Below are 9,188 nucleotides of genomic sequence, written 5' to 3'. Positions count from 1 at the left end.
TGCTGAAATAAGCTCTTATATTAATTAGTGGCATCCCACTTTCAAGGAGTATAGAGTGTTGATGTTTAAGAATCTGTAACCCCCAAAAGTATTTATTAACTAGAAAATCACAGCACTGGAAAATAATTATGCCAAACCACTGTACTATAACAGAACCCAATTGCTTATCCAATTATACATTAAAGTATCACATTGTCAAGCCAATTGCCAAAGTAGCAAATGAAACTTTGCCAGCATCACAATTTGGACCAGATATTACTTAGCTAACTGTACTGTGAATGGGCTTCACAGCATCCCAATCACCCTATAAAACCTCTATAAAGCAAGGTGAATATTTCAGGTTTGCTGGAATACACCCCTGCCATCAAAAAATCACTTTAATTGATTGGACATTAAAGTTTGCAGTTTTGTATCAAAAGCTTGTTATGAACATCTCAGCAAAGAGCAATGGCAGCTCCTGGTCCTAAACAGAGTTAATTTCAATTAAAACATCAAAGGAGTCACTTCCTGTCAGGGAGGCAATCAGCTGGACTATCCTGAAATGTGTATGTGAGAAAAGTAACCAGACAGAGCCTCCTGGATATGCTGTGCTGCTTCCAGTGGTATCTGGAATGGTGGCCAGAATGATGGCTAGCCACTATTTAGAACTTTCTTACAGCAACAGGAAGACAGTTATAGAGCAAGATACTTAAACTGGGCTATAAGGAGCTATTACATGGTTCATACGGAATTTACTACATTTGAGAATCACTAACATAGACAGCATCAAGTGTATCCTTATTTTTAAAACAGGACATTACTAAAATTTTCTTCCCAGTCTGCTCTAGGGAGCCTCGTGTTTATAAGGGAGGGGACTGATCTTGCCTAACAGTCAGGCTTGGCATTTCAGGTGAAATCCCCCTCCTTAGAGAAAAACAGTAGGCCTACTAGGGTTTGGTGGAGAAGTCACCCAGAATTTCTCTGTTCTTTAAATAATAACCCCTCAAAAATATCTAATGTGGTAAAAATCAGATCTTCCCATCTAGGCTCCACATTTATGGTATAAATTACCAATTTACAGTACCATCCGTTTTTGGATCCTCACTGCCTGCTGTGTCTGACAATAGTACAGTGTCTGATCCCAGGGGATGCCTGAGATGGCACGTGGACCTGAACCCCATCCACACACTTTCTCCTACATATACAACTATGATAAAGTTTACCTTATAAATTAGGCACAGTAGGATACTAACAACAACTAATCATAAAATGGAACAGTAATAACAGTGCCCAACTTCATAGATAGGAGATTCTTCTTTGTTTTCAGGGTTACAAAGAGAGATTTTATTTAGAAAGAGCAAAGAGAAAGTTTAGAGCACTTCCAAGGACTGTTGGAAGTGGGGCCTTCTCATGAAGGAGAGAAGCGAGAGAAACCAGGAGATTCCTTTTTACCACAGATCTTTAACAATCTCATCACAGGATTTATTTTTTCCTTCTTTAAGTTGAGAATATTCACCTTTTACTAAAAAGAAGCACTTTTCGGCTTCTCTTTGGCATATCTGAGTTTCTAGCATCACGACTCTTGTGCTTTGGTGCCATTTTATGGAGCAAAAGATTATGCAAACACGAGCACTGTGACACCGATACCATGACATCTATACCATGACGTCTATAGCATGACAGTCTCTGATAACTGAGAAGGCAATGAGTTGATCGATGCATCGGTGGCATCACAGTGTGGCTACACTGGCCAAAGGAGGAATTCACATTCTGGGCAGGACAGAGTGAGACAGTGAGAGATTTCATCACACTCAGAACGGCAGGAAATTTAAAACGTATGAATTGTTTATTTCTGGAATTTTCCATTTAATATTTTTTTAAAGTGCAATTGACTGTAGTTAAGTGAAACCCTGGATAAAGGTGATACTGAAATTTCGTCTTCAGTAGGGTCTTGATTCGAAGAATGAATCCGGGGACCACAGATCAGGAGTAAGACAGAATTTAGTTACAGAAAAGAATACAAAAACCCCAAAGCTCCCGGCAGGGGAGAAAACCCAAGTTGGGAGAGAAAATCTCTCTCTCTTTCTCTCTGTCTCTCCCTAGGGGTATTACAGTCACATGGGGCCCTCTGTAGTTACATTTAGGGTCTGGGACAGTGTGTCTGGGACAATGGCTATAATCCCTTTTATTCTCAGGCCTAAGAAACATACACGAAATTGACCAGACTAGGAAATAGTAAGGTCAAGGTCAAGGTCAATAGTAAGTTTTCTCTCCCCCTGCAAGGGCAAGGGGAGAGAAAACTAAGGTGCTGGTGTCTCCCTCAGGAGTTGTCTGGCCCCTCTGGCTACTGCCTACCAGGGAGCTGGTTCCTCTGCTAGCTGCCACGGCACTAACACTGCCAAGGCAGAGGCAGCTGGTCGCCCTTCCCCTGCAAGCTCCATTGAGCTGGCTTGGACACCATCTGTCCTGTATCAAAGGGGAGCGATTGTTTTTGAAAAGCCTTGGTTAAATATGTTACTAAATTACACTTTCCCTCCCAACATATTGGTTGAGCAAGTTCCTCATTCCCATTTTCCAGGTGCAACAGCCTGACCACTTACCCTGTATCACATGGCTAGTTTGGAGAACTGTTTGTTTGGATTAGAGGTGGAGTTTGCTGGCTCCCTGTGCATACCTGGATTCATTCTGTAAATTCTTGGTAACCTTCCTTTGGTTAACAGACTTGAAAACGTGGGTGGTAAAGAAGCACAGAAAACAAACCAAAGTTGTAAATAGGGATCAACCTCTAAGCTGAAAGGGCCCAGCTAGGTTGTTTGCTCTGAGAGGAAAATTGCCTCTCAGAGCACCTCTCACCAACACCTCACCCCAGGCTCCATCCTATCTGAGCTCTTCTAGTTTTTCAGTGGGTAGAAAATTGGTGAATTAACAGGGACTAGTGATTTCTACCAGTGTGATTTCCTCAGGTTTCCTATTTCCAAAAACATGTTTACTGGGAAATGTAATGAAACTCCTTCTGAAAGGGAGGTTTGTGATGGAGCAAACTTCAGAGAAGGAAGCATTTATTCAAAAAGCAATTTTCTTGGCCAGTCATGTTCTGTAAGCCTTTCTCTCCCAGTGTTTCAGATATTGGTGTTTGAGCAAGAATGTTCTCTTTTAATCCTAGAGTGATGTCAACCTGTGGTACTCAAAACAAGGAGTGGGAAAAGCATGTGGCCAATTTCTGCTTTCGTTTGAATCTCTTGAGCATTTTGTTTTATATTTGCTTCTGCAATACATGGCTTCTGTTTTTCAAAGGCACCTTATGGAGCCTTGGAAGCACAGTGCAGGCAAGGTAACTCTCCCCAAGGAGAAAAAATGTCTCCCATACAAAGAGCTAAGCAAACGCACAACCATAGCACAAAACTAAGAATGCACAACCATAGACAAAGCCTCAGAATCCTTCTCAGCACAATATTCCAGATACCAGCACCTGGAGATGAAAACTATTTGGAGAAGCTAACCTATGTGAGGACTTGGCATAATCCAGGTCCCCAAGCATTGAAAGCTCATTTCTCTGCAGAACTAATTTAATTATACAACTAATATTAATATATCTACCATGTGTGGGAACATTGTATTTACACTGCAATGGTGAGCGCGCGGGACAACATTCAGGGCCTCCGAGAGAGGAGGTGGACAATTAGCAAGTCATCAAACCTATGACTGCTGTGACAGAGAATAACAGAGGAGGCTCCATTGGATGAGATGGTCAGGGAAGACTGCTTAGAGGATGTGACACTTAAGCTGAGAAGGATGGCAGGTGCAAATGTCCTAAGGAATGAAGGAGGCATCTGCATGCTCTGTGCACTGGCTGAAGGCAAGTGATGGAAGCCGAGTGAGGACATCTCCAGAGAAAAGGTAAGAGATTAGGGGGAGAAGCGGGAGGTCTCCCTTCCCTTTAGTACCAAAGCATAAGTGCTAAAGGAGAAGAGGGAAGAAATGATTCATTACTTTAGACCACCCTTACTGAGTACCTATCTTGTGCTAGGCAGAGATAAAGATGTACTTTAAGTCAAGACTCAGACAGCTGACTGTGGAGAGGCTAGCCAAGTGTAGCTGGACCCAGGATTGCCTCTAAACGTGGGTGATACCACTTTGGGGCTCAGTGTTTGTTTACTGGGCCTTTCACTCACCTTAGCATCAGGTCCTGCTAATAGTAAACTTTGCCCAGAAAAACAGGTGAGTTGCAAGCTATTTGCATGCATGGTGACTGCCACAGAGCAGCAAAGATGCAGGCTGACCTCGCAAGCTTCCTTCTGAACGCTCACCATATGTTTGGCAGAGCTAAAAGAGCTGCCCCACGACCATCCAGCCAGGTGCCTGGCACTAATACCTATGTGTTGGCAGATGAAAAATGACTACTCTAAAATCTATATTCCAAGGGTATTCACTATCCATTGGATTGCTCACAATTCCTTCTTTTTATAAGACTCTAGTTACAAAACTGCACCCTCTGAATCTACTGCTCACCCGTTGGAAGTAACATATCCTCTGCTGCCTACAAATCCATTAGATTTTGATGGAGCCATTCCAATGCCCTTCGAAGAACCCGGGCCATGTGAGTTGCACAAACAAATTAGGAGTCAACCTTTCCCAAATGCCTCTCTCTACTTCATTTAAAAACCTTCTTTAATGAAGACACAAAGCCTTGAATGCAACTGAAACGCTATGCTTACCATGCATGACAGCAGATCTTTGTCACAGAGGATTTCAAATGCTTTAAAAAAACAAAACAAAAGAAAACAAAAGAACTTCCCAGAATACTTAAAGGAAATGGAGACTTTCTTGTTATGGGTTCAACTGTTCATTTTATATACCTTGTGACTGACCATAACCCAGAAATCAGCACAATCAACAAGGGTGCAAGGCAACTCCACACACACACACTAACACACACCCAGAGTAAAAAATTAAAATGCAATGCCAGACATATGACTATTTTGAAAAATCAGGCTAACAAAGATATACCCTCACCTTTCTCATCTTCCCGTAGTGCATTTAACCTCTCTATTATGTATTGCTCAAGAGGTGTGGGAGGTATAGGCATAGGTACAGATAGATAGATGGATATGCCTTGATTTTTAAAAATTAGTATCTCTGATATTATCACTAAAGCTGGAGATACTATGGTTGGGAGTTATAATTTCATAAATGAAAAACTCATAAAAATCTCTTAAGAGATAATCTTTTAATTAATCTCACCTCAGTGCTGTTCAAGGGTTGGAGAAGTTATGTTAGCTGGTTTTAAAATGACAAAAGATAAAAACAATTTGAAAAAACTTCTTATAATTTCAGGTATCTATTTAAAAGTCCTGAAGCAAATATTTGAAAACTGCTTGTTCCTAGAACCAGACACTGATCTTTCAAGCTCTCTAGCCTACACATCCATGTGACATTTGTCTTCCTTCTGCCATACTGCTCCCAATGGGTACTCGTGTCCTGGATTGAATGCTCAAGGAAAGAGGATATTACTATGGTATTGCTTGGTTTTGGTATATATCAAAGTCATTAACATTTGAAAGTGATATTTTTACATTAACTTTATCAAGAGCTTGAGCTCAGATGTTTTGGGATGTCCAGTTCTTCACTGTGTTGAGAGACCAATCTGTGGACCAGAGAGGATATGGGCCCTCAGGATCAGTCTAGCATTGCCAGTGAGAAAATATATTGGAGCAACTTCTTTGAAGTACAGTTTGGGATTCCCTCCTAAAGTTGACATTTACAGGACCCTACGATCTTGTGATACTACTCCCAAGCATATACCCAAGAGAAATTCACGTATGAGAATCTTCATAGAAGCACTAACTAAAACAGCAAGTACCTGGACATGACAACAGCCTGTCAGATAACAGATGAATAAACTTGTGACAGAGTCACACGATGGAATATTATACAGTGAGCAAAACAAATGTTTGATAGTGACACAGCCCATATAAAAAATCTGAACAATCTATTATTAAGAGACTATTACTTCAAAGACAATAATGCAGCATGATACATTTTTATAAAGTTAAAAACAACTTAAAAATACATGCATTTTTAGGAATACATAAAAAGAAAAATAAAAAGAAGTCAACCCACAGTAACTGTGGGATTTGGGATGCTGGGAAACTCAGTGTGGGGGTGGTATGTGGGACTATCATATGGTTGTCATTGGGATATTATCAAAATTATAGCTTTTATTTTAGGTGATGGGTTTCCAAATACTCATTAGTTAATAAACTAATTAAACTAGCTACTTTGATAGACAAAGAAAAGCAGGCCATGATGAAAAACAAACAAAAATGACCATCCTAGAGTAGCACATGAGGTTACAACACCGGGTGATTGCAATTTCCCTGGTGATGGAAATCCTGCTCCCATTCCAAGAACTTCCATAAGAATTACAACATAGTATCATTTGCCATGTAAAAGCACTGAAGTTATTAATTGGATTCCAGATGTCTGAAATTGATGTATCCCTTCACTGAATCCCCCCTGGAGACTATTTTGGGCATAGCACTTCACACAGGATGCTGTTCTTAATTAAAACTGCTCTGCCTTAAGAACTTTGTGTGTGAGACAGTCATCCAAATGTTCTCCTCTCCATAAATGTGCTCTTCAGTCTTATTTCTTTTACGAAGCAAAAGTCGTATCTAGATTTTAACAAACATGTATGCAGTAATAACATAAATTTCACAGGTTTTCCACATTTCATATTCTCTTTCAGTCCTTTTTTTTTTATTTTGACTTCTGATGCCAAGACTGTTTTAATGGCTTTGTAGCTCTATCTCTATTTCTGCTGCCTGCTACTGGGGCAAGAAACAGTATTTGGGTAGGAAACAGGATAGGAAGTTGAAAAAAGTCATTAATTTCCAAGCTATTCTGCTACTTTCCCTCTTTCATTTTTGATTTTGGCAATAACTGACACTAGTTCATTGACATTAGACTGAAATCTAGTATCCAGTTTATTAGTCCAAAATCTGTGTTTCTAATTGGTTATGAGACTGTGTCTACTAGATGCCAAAATTGTTGTTATTATTTTTTTTTAAATCAGGCAAACTGATTTTTTGACATCCCAGAAGCAAAACAACCTGATGATTAACTGTCCTTTCACTTTGCAAATGGTTATTTGGGCCTTGGTGGAGAGATGGCTCATCTACTTAAAAGGGAAGTCAGATTCAGGACTTGAGCCTTCAGCCAAAGGCAGCTAAATCATGAGGAACAAATTACTCTGGTGAAAAATGGAGAGCTCTTCCTGGCTGAAGGAAGGGTGCCCTCCGTCCTATGTTATGGATCTTTTTGCTCTGGGAAAGTGGAAACATCAAAGGATGGGAGCCTCCAAATAATGATGGTATAATGATGTTTTTATTCTAACACTATTATTATTATTAACGGAGCTCTAGTAAATGCCTGCTCTCTGCCTGGCACTGTGCTAAGCGCCAGGTACTACCACTGTACAAAGATGATCTCACTTAATCTTCATAAGAGCATCTACACCATAGTTCTGTCATCTCCATTTTCAGAAGAGGAGGTTAAGGCTCAGAGATGTGATCTTACAGCTCTGGCATTTGGATCCCCAGGATCCTACCCTCTTAACCTGTATTCCCCCTCTCTTCATATGACAATATCTAACATTTCCTAAGCCATGGAGACCAAATTGAGGTATCTAAATTAAAGCATTTTTGCATCTAGAATCTTGTGTGATTAAGACTGGGATAGGCAGGGGTACAAAATTATTATATCATTTTAAAGAAAGGAAACAAAGACCCAGGGAGGTTAAGTGAATTGCTTGAGTCTCCTACAGTTCTAGACTAAAAGTCTCAAGGTTGCTGTACGAAAAATGATCCTCAATTAAATACAACATGGCTTGTCTGCACATAGTTTCTGAATTGGAGCATCACAACTAACTAAAGAAGTGTAAATTGAGAGCATCACAACTAACTAAAGAAGCGTAAGTTGAGAGCTCTTTTATTTAAAAGCAGAAATTGGATTCTAGGTAATGGGCAGTTACAACTCAGTCTCCTAATCCTCATCATGTAATGCTCCAGTGAGAAGATACTGGTCCTTTATGTGGCTTTCTTGGCACAATAAGCCCTTACCATATCACCCTCATCGCAACCCTGTGCACTCGGTTTCCATCCCATGTAATTAGGGTCATACTTTGAATAACCTGCCTTGTCTCTCACCACCAGCCCTTTGCACATACTATTCTCTGCACACAGAATACATTTCTTCCCCGATGCTCCAAAGCTGGAATGGGTGGCTCCTCTAGGTTGCTCCCTTTCAGGACATTTATATCTACCTTCCCCACTAAATTACAGGCTCCATGAGGGCAAAATCATGCCTACTAGCAAAAGTCAACTTCTCTTTGACCTTTAAAACATCAATGTCATGTGGTTCAATGTAATACTTTAACAATGAGCTTATGAAACCAAAGGTAGGCACATAGCAGATGCTCACGACACACTTCCTGCCCAAATATACCAATCATAATAGACGTTCAGAAGGATGACACAGTTATACCCATCTCAGTCCTCAGATAAAGGTCTGATTATCTCCTCTAAACTACATGTTGTTGTAATACTAAGGCAGGGACAGAGACATACACTGTGAAAGAGACAGAACAAAGTAAGATTTCTTGATAGCCTTCATCAATCTGACAATTTAACTGTTTATATATTTTTAATTTTCCAATATTTCATTAGGCAATTTTTCAAACATATGGTACAGTTGAAAGAATTATACAATGATCATCCATACACCCACCATATACATTTCATAATTCTTTTCTTCTTCTTCATATGTAGGGAATTTGTTCATAGGGAGGCCACACATTTTGTGTCCCCTTATCGCAATGATCCCAGATTCCTGTTGGGTGTGTTATAACAAATTTAACTACATTAAATCAAACTTTTATAATCTGGGTAAAGAGTTCAACCATGAGTGCCCCTAGTCTTTTTCTCCTGGGAATGTAGTAATACTCATTCCTCTTTCAAGAACAGCTCACACACACACACACACGCACACACGCGCACAGCAAGCACAAAGGCAAAGGGAAGATATGTTTGTGCCTACACAGAAATTTGCATCGAACACTTTTGTGTGACCCATAATTAACAACAATTTCAGAGTTTCAGAGGCTGGAAAACTACCAAGAAAATTGACCTCTGGTTGTTCCACAGCTAATC

General features: G+C 40.1%; 1 pseudogene; it reads right to left on the bottom strand.

Annotated features, from left to right (window-relative positions):
• Positions 1–8,799: 8,799 nt before the first annotated feature.
• LOC128593056 (uncharacterized) lies at positions 8,800–8,914 on the bottom strand (annotated as a pseudogene).
• Positions 8,915–9,188: the final 274 nt, after the last annotated feature.

Source organism: Nycticebus coucang, chromosome 8, assembly GCF_027406575.1.
Source record: "Nycticebus coucang isolate mNycCou1 chromosome 8, mNycCou1.pri, whole genome shotgun sequence".
Classification (NCBI taxonomy): Eukaryota; Metazoa; Chordata; class Mammalia; order Primates; family Lorisidae; genus Nycticebus; species Nycticebus coucang.
Note: the sequence above shows the minus strand (reverse complement) of the source record. Positions and strands in the feature narration are given on the sequence as shown.